The sequence below is a fragment of the Mesitornis unicolor genome, unplaced genomic scaffold, assembly GCF_000695765.1.
Source record: "Mesitornis unicolor isolate BGI_N332 unplaced genomic scaffold, ASM69576v1 scaffold41096, whole genome shotgun sequence".
Taxonomy (NCBI): Eukaryota; Metazoa; Chordata; class Aves; order Mesitornithiformes; family Mesitornithidae; genus Mesitornis; species Mesitornis unicolor.
This window is the reverse complement of record NW_010189676.1, coordinates 1301-16369: the sequence shown is the minus strand read 5'-3', so window position 1 is coordinate 16369 and position 15069 is coordinate 1301. Positions and strand designations below refer to the sequence as shown.

At 41.9% G+C, this 15069-nt stretch overlaps 1 protein-coding gene across 1 annotated transcript in view; it reads right to left on the bottom strand.

Annotated features, from left to right (window-relative positions):
- Positions 1 to 15069, bottom strand: part of EPB41L3 (erythrocyte membrane protein band 4.1-like 3) — a 58206-nt gene that overhangs the window by 42524 nt on the left and 613 nt on the right. The gene's annotated exons all lie outside the window — the stretch shown is intronic.

Below are 15069 nucleotides of genomic sequence, written 5' to 3'. Positions count from 1 at the left end.
CTGCACCAGGATATGGGAAAGTCCTGCTGGTGCTGCAAGAAGATATCAGAAATACCATGAATGCCAGCCTTTCCCAACTGGGGTCCTGTCTTCACCAGATAGCAGGTATGAACTGGTGATGGTTGAGGGGAAGCCTTACCAGGACCACTTTTCTTCTCTCTCCCCAAAAAGCTGCCCATCATTGTCCAGACAAGATGAGCCTCACATTGCAGCCTCGCCATTGCTGCTGAGTGCCCTCTTCCCAAGTCAGAGCTGACTCATGGGAGCAGGATTTGGAGAGCTCCTGTCACTTGGGGAGGTGGGGCTGCCAGGCAACATAGCCACCATTGATGCCCCCTAATTCCTTGTGTACCTGTGTATACCTCCTCTGCACGCACACCCTCTTTCTAAAACAACATGGCACAAAAACACAGTGAGGGAAGGCTACTGCATTAATCCACAGGAAATTAAGAGGTTTAGTTAGGAAGACGTAATTGAAGCAACTGAACAGACCTCCTCTGCTCTTCTTAATTGCATTTATTTTACTGTGTGCCCAAATAAGTATGCCAGATATGGCATGGGTATCATTGTTTTGGCAGAGAGAGAATTGGAGGAGGAGGAAAAAAAGGTCAAGTTACATACAGCTCCCCAACCCACCCTAAACCTTTGCTTTCCATCATTTTCGGGTGATAAGTCTAAGGCAATGAAAGACTGAGTGTCTGCAGGTTACTGTGGATCACAAGTTAATGCCAAAAATGCCAAGCAACTCTCAACAATCAAAAAAAGTGGATTAAAAAAATTAAAAAATCATACTTCATGCTAGAAAATACTGGCCATGTAAATGAAGAGTTTTTCTGAAAGGTAATATAGCAAGAGTCCCTCCAGAAATATTCTTGGCTATTTGTCAGGCATGAATGGGATGAAATGAAATGCACAGATGAGGAAAAAAGAGACACTTAAGCTTTGGGAAATTAACAGAAAGAACGCAAAACATAGATTTAATGGTATCAATGAGTACAAAAGTTCAGGAGCAAAAACTTTACGCTTTTCACAGCCAGCTTCCTGCAGCTCCATAAAGGCCAGGGCTCTCGCTTGGAGCTGGAATGGGTATAAACAGGCTCCTGGTCAAGCTCTCAGCGACAGCAGCAGTGAACTTGGCAAGCCTGCACCTGCTAGCAATTCCCACATGCAAAGGAGAGGAGAAATGGCCTCTCTCCTCGCCAGCTTCTCCCCTGGTTTTGGAGCTGAGCTTCTGCCTCCTCAGGAGGCTGAAAGCCACAGAAAGCTCTCCTGTGCCCTAATCATCAACCATGCTCAAAGCCCTCCACATCAGCTTCTTCAGTCCATATCCCTCCATCACATCCCAAACCCCTTACAAGTCCACCAGACCAAGACAACACACTGTACGTCACAGAGAGCAAGGAGCTACAAAATTCAGTACTTCCATCTTAGCTCTGGCTGGAGAACAAGATTATTATAAAGTCAATTATTCTTACTGGTGAATATTTGAGTACAATGTCTGGTATTTCTTAATGCAAAAAAATTAATGAGAAAGTTCTCCTTTATTATGATTAAGCCCATAAGCTGTAATGTACTTATGATAAACCAACATTATTAAAGGGAAAAAATGCAAGCCTTTGTTATAGATATATTGTCACTTTAGTCACAAAATATGTATTGTGCATTCATATAACCACAGACTAGCTGAAGCTGGTGAGCACCTCTGGAGATTGCCTAATCCAACCCCTCTGCTCAAGCAGCACCACCTAAAACAGGTTGCTCAGGACCATCTCCACTTGGTTTTTGAATATCTCCAAGGACGGAGACTCCATAGCCTGCATGGGCAACCTGTGCCTGTGTTTGACCACTCTCATACTAAAAATGTGAGGGTTTTTTTCCTATGTTTAAATGTAATTTCCTGTACTCACTTTGTGACCATTGCCTCTTGTCCTGGCACTGGATACCACTGAGCAGAGTCTGCCTCTGTCTTCTTCACTCCTCCCATCAGATATTGATACCCATTGATAAGATTCCCTTGAGCCACATCTTGTCTAGGCTGAGCAGTCACAGTTTTCTCAGCCTTTCATCACAGGAGAGATGCTCCAGTCCCTTCTTCATCTTTGTATTCCTTTGCTGGACTCTTTCCAGTAAGTTCATGTCTCCCTTGAACTGGGGTGCCCAGAACTGGGCCCAGCACTCACAGTGGCCTCACAGTGCTGCGTAGAGGGAAAGAATCATCTCCTTTGATCTGTTGGCAACAATGCCTAATGTGCCTGAGCACAGCTCTGGCCTTCTGTTCTGCCAGGGCACACTGTTGACTCTTGTTCTCCTTGTTGTCCATCAGGACACTCAGATAATTACAAACCCTGTATTGCAGCAATTAAGCTACCAAAACCATATGTTACTGTGGTGTAGTAGAGGGAAGAGATCAGGAAGATTTCAAATGTTATGCACTGGATTGTGGAAAAATTATCAGAATCCTGAACTGCAGCCTCAAAGAGGCAAATTTTGCTTCTGTGCAAGTGTAGGCTTGGCTGCCCCATGCCAGGTAGCAACATCTCTCAGAAACACCTCCTTCAAGCTGCTGAGGCTCCCACTTTGGCAATCCCTCCATGCCTTTGAAATGTGACGACTAGCAACCACCTCCAAGGCGTTTTGTCACCCACCTTGGTGACAAAGAGCTTGAACCTCTCTTCTGATGTATGCTCACCCTGAACAACACACCTCCATTTGACAGGTAACCTTCAAGCCACCAGACCAGCTATCTTTCCTAGCTTTATTCCAGTGGAGAGGTGTCCATGTTTAGGACCTGTCACCATGTGAGCTTCTTGCAGACCGAATCCAACCCTCCGTCTAACAAATTTCACCCTGGAGGGGCAATGCCAGGCTGGGACCAGTATCTCAGCAGGTCTGAGGAACCTCTGTTCTTGGGGGACCCAGCACCAGCCATTGCTCTGCTGAAATCAAGGTCTGGCCCAGCCAACCTCCCCAGTCCCTTCCAACCTTCCATGGTTGTGATACTGGGCTCCCCGTGTGCCTCCACAGATGCTAAGGAGTTAATCGTCACGTACCTGATTAAAGTGCAGAGTGTTAGTCTACTCTCATGCTCTATTTTTACTCACTCCCAAGATTACCTTCCTCTCACTGATAGGAAAATGAAGAGCAGAAAACAGCCGTCTCAGCTTCCTAGAGATGAAAGCTATTGCAGCCTCCAAAGTGTTGCATTTTGGAGTGGTTCTATTTTTGCATCCGATGCTGCAGTCTCATGTGGATGCAAAACGCTGAGCAAGGGCTGTCTGCAGCAGGCAGGTATGCCCTCCTCTTTGAAAGCAATTACAGGAGATCACATTCAGACCGAATTTTACAGGAAAAGGAAGACTCAAAGATAGAAAGAGCACCACAGCCAACCAACTATAACAGGATTCATTTTTGACAAAAATACACATCATCTCCACTGCACAGCAACTACAAGGTCAGGGCACCCCAACAAATTGAAATTTTGCCTCCCTTTCTGTTCAGTCAAGGAGTGCAGCAAGATGAACAGGTATCACAGCTGTGGACCCAGATTTCAATTGGGAAGAGTTTGCACATATCTTTCTGCAGGAATACATACACAAACATGACATTGCCACTTTCCTCGGAAAAACTGTCATGCTGCCAGTGGACAATGCTGTACTAGCACTAGCCTGGCGTTAAACTCTGTACAATTACTGTAATAACTCCAGTTGGGCACGAGCACTGGAAGGAGGACAAACAGATTAGTATCATGAAATCCTGGTAGGAATAATTGGACTTTAACTGAGGTTATCTGATTCACATTCCTAATTAGCGTTTGCACTTTCCAATGGATCTTAATAACGCACTGTATAAATGTGTGGGCTGGCTCTAGCCTTGTGCGCAGTAATGTATTTTGGCATGTGGCTACACTAACCTCTTCCTTTTCCCCCGTTCTTTCTGGTGGTGAAGTACTAGCTATTTTTTTTTTTTCATTTGCAATGTGCATGATAAAAAAAGACTCCAATTGCATCCAGATCACCGATTTTATTTCATTTTACTGCGTTAATTTAAATTCCCTCGTGCAAGCTTGGTCAACACTTCAATTTCTACACTGCACAGCCCACGTGTTGGTCTCCTCTGTGCAAATGCAGAGAAAAAACACAGAAAAGTTAAAACACACATGGCAACAACTAACTAGCATACACATGGGGAAGTTCCTTCTTCACTATGTTGTGGCTTCTGCAATTATTCTTGCAACATGAACAAGTGTAAATTATTAGCTGGCTTTCGGGAATACTTGGTACTTGCCGCAGCGAGGACTCTCTTCCCACAAATTCCTGCAGCTGAGTCTCCAAGTCACTGAAATTCCAGCCTCCTGACACCTTTTTATTCTTTTCTCATGAATTACCCAGCTTATACAAGAACACGCTCAAGCCCAGAAAGAAACCCAAAACAACTTGCCCAAATAGTCATTACTTGCAAGCTAAAGTGATCAAGTGTATATTAGCTTCCAAGACCACCTTTGTACTGATGACCCCATTTTTGGGACAGGGATCTAAACACCACAAATGTCATAACTTAATATGCATAGGCAAGTATGTGTATAATTTAATGTACATAATATGTGCATACACAAACATATACCAATTTACATGTGAACGTTCAGTGTGGTTCCAAATGCAGAAGAATTGGTGATCAGATCATAGAGCTTCTTCATTTATGGAGAGCAAATCAGAGATCTTAAACTCACACAGTCATTCTGGTAAGAAACGCATTTTTATCTGCAAATGAAGTAAAAATCCACACATTATGACATTCCCTGCACTTTTTTCTGAAAGTGTTTGAGCTTGTCAAGATATGAAGGGCTGAACTGAGCAATTCTACAAGCTAATCATTGCACTTCATGCTAGAAAATTTCCAAATAGGAAGAATATGTTTTTTGAACAAATCTTGATTAGAAGATGAAAATAAGAGCAGAAGGTTTATTTTTCCCAATGAAGATAAATGGAAGAAGTCATTCCAATGAAGTTTAACTTCATTTCACTTCTACACATTTGCATTTTGCATTTTCAGAGGATTTGCTTTTGTGTTGTTTATACTTCTCCACAGTTTCTCTCCAAGAGGGATAAAAAAATGAAGGAGAAAAGTGACAGAAGAGAAAAGGAACCCTGAATTTCTTGAAATCTATCATTTCTCAACTGAGGCCTCCAGCAGGAAGCTAAGTGGGGAGCATCCAGAAAGAAGAACAGGATAGAGAATCTTTCCTGGAGTGTTAATTGGCAGAAAATCAGCAAGTTTTCCTCTGGTTTGTTGAAGCATGTCTTACAGATGACATGTATAACTTGCAGGATGAGAGCTTTGAAAAGCATAACATGACTTAACCACTGGAATTTAGGCCCCAACATACCCTGCTGTGCTTGCTGAATGTGGCACTGGCAGTTGCAGAAGCATCAACATTTAGCTCATCCGAAAGTTCAGCGTGTTGAGAGGGATATTCTAGGCATTATACTAAACATCTTAAAGAAAATCACTTCTGCTACTGAACAAAAACTTCACTGAAGTTACTGGTACAGCGTTGCACACCAAAGACAGCAGAAAGATATCTAAACTGACTGAGCAAACAACTAATACTCCTCTTTCCCCCACGGACAAACAGAGACAAGCTTAAAGATAAAAGAAATGAGCTCATCTAGTCTTTTTACTCCAACTTTTTAATGTTTCTTCGGGAAAAAACTTTGAGTTTGGCATGTGCAGAGTATTATAAACGAACATTTAAGAGGATACATGTATCCCTTGGATGGACATCATAATACTCCTAATGAGTTTGTAAATAGTTCGCCAGAATGTGCAGGAGATACTGAACAAGACTTTTTCTGCCAGACTTCAGGTGGCAAACAAACATACAGGCAACAAAAATAAAAGTTTCAAAGCAAAACACATTCATTTTTCAGTTCCCAAAATGAAACACTATTTAATTTCCTACATACTTCACTAATAAACTACGTTTGGAAATGTTCCAGGTCACAATTCCAAATACAGTCTACTGAATCAACAATTTAGCCAAATGTGGGGGGAACTAAGAACTAGGCGATTTCAGAAAGATTTAGTTGAATAAAAGCTGTGTCAAAAAGACTTTTTTTTCCGCGTTGTGAATATATTTCATATAAGGAAATGCTTTCCTTGAAAGCTGCATGTCAATACAAGCTCTCCAAATGTTCTATTTCTTTATTAAGTTTTTATGCATGAACCTGCCTATATATGCCAGTAAGTGATTAACATATCTTAACAGCTTGAAATAAAAGCTGCAATAGTATTTTGCCTGCCTCTGCATTTTAATTTAAAACTCTATCCCATACTGCTCTGCACATATAAATGAATGCCACCAGTAGACTAGAAGGTATTTTGACATACAGTGACAACTGATAATTTTCTTTTTTCCCACCATCATGGTAGTACTATAATTTATCATCTTACTGATATTTTTTTGTAATATAGCATATTGAAATGTATCACCATTCCCAAAATGGCCTCAAGTTGTGCCAGCAGAGGTTTAAATTAGATATTAGGAAAAATTTCTTCACTGAAAGGGTTATCAGGCATTTGAACAGGCTGCCCAGGGAAGTGACTGAGTCACCATCCCTGGAGATACTTAATGGATGGGTAGTTGAGGTGCTTAGAGACATGGTTTAGTAGTGAACAGGTTATGGTTGGACTTGATGATCTTGAAGGTCTTTTCCAAACAAATTATTCTATGATTCTATCTCCTAAGTATTTAACACAAGCATTTAGATATATATGTAACACTGTCTATGCTATAGTTACATATCTGCACCAAGTGTCAATGACATTGTATAACATGACATAGTTTTTATCAGGGACAACCTTCTTTAATGCCGTTTGAGCTTGCAATCCTAAAAAGACAGCACTAATCTAAAAAAAAACAAAACCCAGGGGACTGCTAAATCCCAGTAAGAAGATTGGTGACCTCGTCCTGATTCTGGCATCGAGCCAAATTAGGGGTTTTGCCTTCTACTTCAGCAGCAGAGATCACACCAGCACTGGCACTGTACAAGCCCCAAGCATACCGATGTACGCGCAACATAGTTTGCATGCTCGGAAATAAAGCAGGCACTTTGTTCATGGCAATGCAAAGGAACAAGCGGGGGCACCTGGAAATAGTAAATACTCTGGAGCATGGTCTTTATATGTGGAAGCGTAACAGCCACGTCTGCGTGCAGACAACTGCTACAGAAATACCTGCCAAACGTAATGATTATCAAATGCTTGGGCATCCCAAGTGCATCAGCAGAATTCACACCGCAAAAATTGAGATCTGGTAACAGCTTACAAGCACTACTCTCCAATACAGGAAAAAAAAACAACAGTGGATACTGTTTCTCAAGCAGCAGTCCAAGCCTCAGCACACTGATTAGTCACACATTTCCTAAACCCTGACATAAAATAAAACCATGATTTTGCAGGCTTTTCAACAGAGAAAGCACCCCCCTTGCTCAGCCTTCTTGAGAACACAGACTCTTTGGGCTTGGATTTTAACTAGATGTGCAGCTGATCCACTGGCTTAATGCCTCCTGATTGCCTTGCTGTCTCCTGCAAGACACTCTGCAGTAACTCAAGCAGGTCTCTTGGGATTCAATACAGCAGTTGAAGTTTTCCAGAGGGGATTATAAATATAAATATTAATATTTTCCTTATTCTACCTATAGCTGGATAAGCTCAGCAAACACTCCTCTCTCCCGTGTAACTAGGGAGCACAAACCTAGCACCAGCACAGCGAGAGGAACCAACTGCTACCTGTACCATAAATAGTTACTGGCATATATCAGCAAAAATCAGCCATAAACATTTTGTTTATTTTCAGCTGAAAAAAAGCTCTACTGTCAACATAGTCCGATTTACGGAGTAATCTTGCCATATGAATTTAAAAGCCACAGAGCTCTCCCTGACCTACATTGCCAGGATGGAGTGAATAAACAAAACACATCACACAGAAACCATAGCACAGAAAGATGCTTTTGAGGCAGCACAATGATCGGGCTTTTAGATTTGGGGTACCTTAGACAGTATCACACCATCAATGCTGGGGTTGTCAAGGAAAATAATGTAGCCTATTCTAAAGTTACATCCAAGCTTTAACCACTTTAGATCAAAACCACTTCTGCCAGAGCAAGATAAACCGTGAGAGAGACCTTGCTGCCTATCAAAGCTTTGCTTTACAAGCAGGTATTTCCTCATCATCAAATCCAGTCTTTCACATTTTCTTCACTGCATCAACAGACAGGGATAAGAAAACATAAAAGCTGTCCAGTGAAAACTGCATGGGGCTCAGCTGGAAAAAATCACCTATATGAGGTGTTAGGATTTTACATGACAGCTAATATTTTTAGGAGATAATAATAAAGGTAACATTTACTTAGTTTCGGTCTGGAAACAGAAACTCTAAGTGTTAACATGGGAATAGCACCTATAAAATGGTAACAACTAGCAACAGAGCTGGAGGTGAATTCAGACGGCTTGGTCAGGAGCTGGAGCAGACAATGCACTCAAGTAAAGCAGAAACAGGGCAGGAAACATGACAAAATGCAGGGAGGCCTGGCAGAACTGCAACCAGGGTAGCGGCAAGAAAATCAGGATGGGCATGGGATAGAGGGAGGAATGGACACATTGTCCAGAAATAGCAGAAGGCTTTAAAATCTGAGCATCTGTTTGGGAAAGGAAAAAGGGTAAGCCAAGCCCTCCATGCACTGTTTGTGACTTATATTCCCATAGCACTCATAAACATGTGCAGAGGCACCCCAGTAAGAAGAAGCAGGCTCTCTAGGGTAAGGACCGCCATGGGTGATGACCCTGGAGAAGACAAATGTGGAGGGACTGATGCAGTCTCACCCTGGTAAGGCCATGAGCAAGGACGGTGATGAGGACAGGACGCCTGGAGTCAACCAACCTCTACCTGTCTGTGGTAAAAGGTGGGTAAAAGATCATTATCTCCTGGACTCCTGCAAACAGGTTAACCAGCAATGAGCCTGGCAGTACCTGGGTTTGAGTGTGCATGACAGAAAAATTTTTAAAAACTTTGCTAGATGGAGAACAGGCTCTCATTGACTGGCTCCTGTCCAACTGGTGCACCAAGGGGAGGGAACCAGAGGCAGTGTTTCACTAGGAAGTTTTCAGCTAATCATTTATTCATTTATTCCCTAGAAAATGCAGTTTCAGGGCAGCTGAAACCATTTGTGAAATGTAGGTCAACCCCTCTCAATAGTTTTCACCATTATCAAAAACGGCTGGCGCCTCCAAAGTATCAAGAAGATTTTTGTCTGTTAAACCCATCATGTCACTGCCCAAAGCACTTTCAGAAACTATTAACGAAAGGCAAGAGATAAGAGGAGTAGATGCAGAAAATGAGAGGACACATACAATATATTTGCTGTTGTTATGTTAAACTTTTTGCATTTATTTATTTATTTTTATTTTTTATTTATTGTGACCATGTCCTCTGCTGTGCCAAAGGGTAGAATTTAAAGCCCAACCTGTGATTTACTTGGTATGACATCTGAAGGAGTGACTTGGTTTTAATTCTTGGTTCTTCTTCAGTTGCTGTAAAATACTTGGATATTAATTGTAAGAAATACAGGAGACCCCGGCTGTCTAATCGCTTAGGTGTGTCTTCCTACTAAGGTTGTAAGAGACCTTTCCCCAAAGGAAAGGTTCAGCCCAGATGTTCCTAGCCGCAAGGATCTGTGGGGGAGCTGAGCAACTCCTGGTGAGGAGGAAATGCTCCAGCCCCACAAGTACCACACCATCATCCTCCCTTCGCCTTGTGGCATTTCTAAAAGTCTTGGCTCAACCCAAAGTAACTTTTTTTTTTAATTTGGATTTCTTGAGCTTCAGTGAAACAATAATGATAATCATCATCATCACTAAACAGGAGCCCAAACATTTTTATTTCTGTTTCAATTACCAAACTGAAGTAAAAAAGCTTTTTCTGCTCAGCCTCACAGTAGATGATTATGAGCTGGACAGCATTGGTACAGATTTCCAGACCATTATGCTTCTTAAATTGACAAGTATTTTAACTCATAAAAAGCTGCCTACAGTATTTGAAAAAAGCAAACCAGAAGAGTTGTGTGTTAACTCTATTCAGCTGTAACATATTTAGGCAACACTCAGACTCCTACTGACATGTGTCAGGTAACATAGATCTTAACCGAATCCCCCGGCTAACCTCAGTCAGCCCTAATTAGCGGGGCCAGGGATAGAAAACATTCTGTGTGATGACAGCGACACGTCTCAACCCAGTCACCTTTCCTCAAACACGTCCCGGGGAAGGAACAAAAACCTCAACCAAAGCTCTTCATATTGAATTAACTGAAATGTAAGCAACGAGTAGGTCAAAAGGAAGAGACTTATTTAAAAAATTCCCTCTTGCATTCAGTAATCAGTTTCACATGCAAAGCCATTTGCAAGAGACTGTGTGGAATTCATTAAACAATTAAAATGTGCAGGGGGTAACTGAAACAGTATCCTTCAGAAAGCAGAGTGCACCTTATTACAGAGGTTTCCTTCCTGACCTTAAAGCCTGCCTCAAAACCAATGGGAAATTCACCGTTATTAAATTCCCTGTGCAAAAAGCAGTGTGCGGGTCCATACTGAGAAGGCTCCTGGGGAAGGGTCATCTCGGATGCTGTGTGGGGAGGGTGACAACAGGGCCACACATTCCCCCACTGCCCTACAGAAAGACAGGAGGGTTTTTCCTCCAGAGGTAGTCTTGCAAGACAGGAAAAGAAACACAAGAAGCATTAAAGTCAGCCACTGCTCTTTCATTTGTTGGCAGCGGTGGCTGAGCAGAAGTCTGCTTGCTCTCTGCTCTTTAAGACTGCCTATGACCCTCTTTAACAATTTATTTTTTTTAAGAAAGTGCCCATGTACTCTCACTTTTTAACAGGAAAATGGAAAACTCATGTGAAATGAAATACCACATCCTATTTGAGAATCCATTTATTTCACTTCCATTTTGTCTCCCAAAAGGAGTTTCAGCACATACTTGGGTAGGGCAGAAAGGGACCTGTTCACTCCAGTCTGCCTCTGTCCACGTTATAAACCCTGGTTTCAAATGTATGGAAATAAAACTTCCCACCATTACAACTCAAGTATGCTCCTCTGAAGTCATCTGAGGACACAGGGGAAACCCATTACGAAAATGAGGTCTCCACCAGGGAGGAAGTCACCAAAAGTTCATCACAAAGATGTAGCTGTTGCTACAGCACGGGACACTAAATTACTGCCCAGGTCCCAGCGGCAGTATGACTTAGAAAACTGGAGGGGAAAAAAACCCCAGTGTCCCCCAAATACTAGTTCCTTCCTACCCCAGCTGACCCCCGCCCACCAGGAAGAGGTGATACCAGCAAAGCTTTCTGAGATGTCGGCTTTCCATGTGCTCTGCAGCCTATCCAAATCCTACAGCAACTCACCTCGTTTGATGTAGAGCTGCAGAAATGCGGCAGAAAGGCTGCCACGGAAATATTTTGTTTCATTTGCAGGTGTCCTACATGATAAGAAAGTTTGCGCGGTAAAGGAATGAAGTAAGAATATACATTACCCATGGCTCAGACAGCTGAGCCTTTGAAAATGAAATCTAATTATTTTACCATTTATTTAGACAGATTATGTTATAGCTTTCTGATCTCACTTTGCGATTAATATGTATATGCTTAGAGCAGAAATGATGAAGGCAAATTCCAACCTGTTTTGGGAAGACACTTCAAATTAGGCAACATGTAAGGGAGAGGATGATAGCTGGTTCCACTTGCACTTTTAATTAAAACACAGTAGTCTAGATAACAGAAAACTGAGATGGGGCAGAGAAGAAAGAGGAGGGAAATAAATCCTAGAAATAGCATAATTGTACTACAGCACTTAAAAACCCCTACTTAAAAGTGGGAGGAACCCAGAAAATAAGCAATTTCTGCCTGTTTTCTTGTATCTATCTTGAACTAGTGCATTTATAGCCTTTTTTAACGTTATCTGAAGTCAGTTTGCAGTCTTAGATCTTTTTTAACCTTTGGTTCTTCCAACCAACAAATGCAAAGTATAGGTCTAACAGAGACATCTCCAGCACCCTCCTTGCAGTGCAGTCTTGGCCGCAGCTGTGGACTTGGCTGCTTTTGACAATGAGCATTTCTGATCCTGATGCTGGCTGGGAAAGCGCAATGAAGAGCCCACAAAGGGCCACTTCCAGCAGGGGTGGATATTTAGGTGGAAATCCCTGTTCACCATCTCTCCGAGCAGACTGCATTAACTCCTGTGACTGAGCATCCAGAAACCTCCAGCTTTTAAATGACATGGCAGAACCACATAGCAACCTTGAGGCTGTTTTTCTTTGACAAAGTAACAGGGACAATGCCAGCATATGGCAAATACCTCTCCAAAAGCCAACAGCGGCCCTAGACAGGCAAAAAACCATTAGGTGGCCATCCCACCTCTGACAGGAAACACCTCTCTTAAATAAGGCCACCGCTACCATCTGTAGGCTCCCAGACCGGAGTGGCAGTGGGGGTACAGATGGTAACACTTTTGGTTCACAGTTTTGGAGGAGGATGAATGAACAGGTTGGGTCACCTACTTAATCTGGCTTTGGCTTGTAACATCTTACTGCATGAAAGACTTTCTGGGGCAGGATAAATACAACATGCAGGCAGTAATACTGTGTGGCCTCAAAAGAAAGCTTCTACCTGGTATTTGCTTAAGATCCTTTCCCCAGATTGACACTACATTAGATGAACCACTGTTAACCTCAGCTTTGCAATTACCTCCACTACATTTTACCGTTTTTATATATCTCACGCAATATTAAAAACTCCTGGTGTCACAAATGCAAAGTACTGGGTGTGAGAGAGACTGAAACATACAGCAGAAGGCGGTGAAGATGCTCAGCATTAAATATGGAATAAGAAAGAGGGGCTTCTGAAACAAAGGACACCAAGGGAGTAATGGATTAACCAAACCTGCCTCAGAAGCATCTCCAGGCAATTTTGACTGTCAGGTCATTAACTGGATGAACACATAACTGATAAGCTGTAGGTTGTGCTCTACTTGAGAGCAATAAGCTCCTTTAAATGAAATTAATATTTAACACATATAAAAGCATTTGTCATTTGCAAAGCACTATACAGAGTAACTGATGGATGCCATAATGACTCCCAACTCCCAGACTAGGGAATGCAATTCTGGAGGGATAAATATCTGGCCCATGTCCAAATCAAGATTCACTGACAGAGCTATTATTCTAGCTCAAAATTAGGTTCCTAAGTTTCTGGCCCTTCTAGATTACACTGCTTTGTAGCCTTCAATGGGTAGAAGCACAACACACAGACAGAGCTTGAGGACAGGAAAAGACAACACAGGATGACACTTCTGGCTCATATCTGCCAATTGTCACATCCCTACCCTGAGCTACCGTCCACACCAAGAGGTGCAGTTAAGTGGGTAAAACACAAAGAACAGCAGTATTAAATATTTGATTGGTGTCTATCAACCAGCCCTCTCCCTTTGTTTTAAGAAATTCATCTTGGGGAATTTACTGACCTCCATAATTTGTTAGGTCTTTCAATATACTTTTAAATATATATATATATATATGTATCAAGATTTTTTTTTAAAGGGCTACAGTAAGTTCTGTTGTAGAGGATCCTTAACATATGAGAGCATTTTTCTGAAATGTGACAGATTTTTTCTCATGCTACAGCACTAACTTTCCATGAATCAGCCACTGAACTTTGTTATTACCCCAAATTACTGAAGGAGAACTTCACTTTCAGCCTCCTACATGGTTTCCTGAGATGTCTCCAGAGACAGACCCTCATTCTTCCTGCCCAACTAACTCCCTTCGTATATGCTTTTTCTCCCCGGGGAGAAAGCATACTGAAATTCACATAGTTTCTCTTGGCTGGACACAGCAACCTTTTGCTGTAGTTGAACTTTATGCATATGGAAAGCAGAGACTCCCCTGGGGATCTACCATGTGTTGCCACAGGCCAGAGTGGGCTGCACCAGAGAGGCACCTGCAGTTGCATCCTCAACACACACAGTATGATGACAATACCACCTAGGAAGGATGTAAAGTCCATTTAAGGTACGTAAATGCATGCGTCACTCCAGATGCACTTGTTCCCTGAAATATCTGTGCTTTCTAAACTGCTCCCTGAAATATTTGTGCTTCCTAACTCACTTGTGTTTCAACTGACCCAATGGTCTCATCATCATAGCTTTGTCATTTGAGGATTCATCCTTTTAGGAGCATTATTCTCATCAATATTACATTCTGCCTGGGAAGTCTAACCATGTTAGAAGCAGACAAAGTGATTATTGATGACAGTCAATACAACTTCAATGTATTTCAGCAGTGTAAGTAGAAAAAAATGCATACAAAATTTATACCGGACATTATTCAATAGCTATTCAGAACTTGCAATGCAGAGAAATCTGACAAGGAATAAAACATGATGGCTTCTATATGCTAGTATTTTGATATTTCAACAGAGTCCAAGTTTAGCAAAAAAGTGAAACTTCCTAAAAGAATGTATTATTCACAGCATTTGTTTGCGTAAGTGGAAGTCTAACATAAGTCTCCCCTTCTGCTCCATCTTATATTCTCATAAAGCTCAGCCTGCTAGACAAGATTTCCATAGAAATCTTATTTGGTAAAATTTGCTTGATTGTATTCCAAAAAGTGACTCACATTTTGTAACCAAGTGGCAAAAGCTGAAATGAGTTTGACTCTTTCCACTAAAGCCAGTATTAATCATTCTTCTAGCTTAATGGTTCGTATGCTATTCTTGACAGACAAAACTGGGACCACAGGTCAAGAAGTGACAGTTTAATAGTCACAAAGTATGTGGCCAGATAGCTATTACCAGTCTGAAGGAAACAACGCAGGACTTGGTCAGTGAAATTAAAAGATACTCAACAGCATGACTCTTAAGTTGCTGTAAGGGTAATAAAATCACAGCTCCTATGTTAGCATAGAAAAATTTGGCCCATCCGTCCCAAAAGTAGGCTCCTGGCAACATCCCAACAGGG